Genomic DNA, 895 nt, shown 5'->3' with positions numbered 1-895 from the left:
CGGACAAAGAGTTTCATAAACCACAAAGCTGTTTCTATCAAGGTTACATGAAAAGATTAAATATGCAAGAGATCAAGCAATTGTGTACTCATTAGCCCTTCCTGAGGAATCTATTAGAAGATGAACTTCATCCAATCAAGAGAGAATAGGGACAATAACAACAAAAGGACTAACATTAGACATTTTGTATACTTAATTCTAGATTAAAGACTAAAAGGAATGTATGAATGATGTTGGAATAAAATGCTTTATATGATGTATGTCACGTGTATCTTACAATATAGTGCTACAAATAAGGAAAGGAAATAGGGCAAGAAAAAATTAGCATATATTTATTGATTGTGGTACTAGCATTAGGTATACTGATTAAGGACACCATTAGAGTGCTCATTTCAGCAGTACATATACTAGATTGGAATAATATAGAGATTAGCATGACTCCTGTGCAAAGATGACACACAAATTTGTGACGTGTTCCATAAAAAAAAGAAAATCTTTGAAAGAGAATAAACCTACACTGGATTATAACATAGACATTACATGATTAAAACACATAGTTCTGATGCAAGAGTCATGCTAACCAGAGAAACAGACGTTCAGAATTACACTAAAAATATATGACAGTTTAATATGAAATGAGGGTAGCATCTCAAATCTTTTGGGAAACAAGAAGCTTTTTAAATAATATTATTTGGATAATTGGCTGACCGTTTGACAAGAATAAAATCAGATCCAAATCTCACACCATTGCACAAGTCTAAACATTTAGAGTTCAGAGCTCTAAATATACAAATATAAAACCAAATAAGTTTTCGAAGAAAACGTAGGTGAATTCCTCTTTGTCTGACTGTTCAGAAATGCTTTCTAACTACAAGTAAAAGTGTAGATGCATAAA

The 895-nt window shown here is 31.7% G+C and overlaps 1 non-coding gene across 1 annotated transcript; it reads left to right on the top strand.

Moving 5' to 3' along the window:
* Positions 1-383: 383 nt before the first annotated feature.
* On the top strand, positions 384-486 carry LOC125935866 (U6 spliceosomal RNA). The gene has a single exon (XR_007461848.1). It is a non-coding gene; the product is annotated as a U6 spliceosomal RNA (small nuclear RNA).
* The last annotated feature ends 409 nt before the right edge of the window (positions 487-895 follow it).

This window comes from Panthera uncia, assembly GCF_023721935.1.
Source record: "Panthera uncia isolate 11264 chromosome A1 unlocalized genomic scaffold, Puncia_PCG_1.0 HiC_scaffold_17, whole genome shotgun sequence".
Classification (NCBI taxonomy): Eukaryota; Metazoa; Chordata; class Mammalia; order Carnivora; family Felidae; genus Panthera; species Panthera uncia.
The sequence above is the reverse complement of the archived record's forward strand: the minus strand, read 5'-3'. Positions and strand labels throughout refer to the sequence as shown.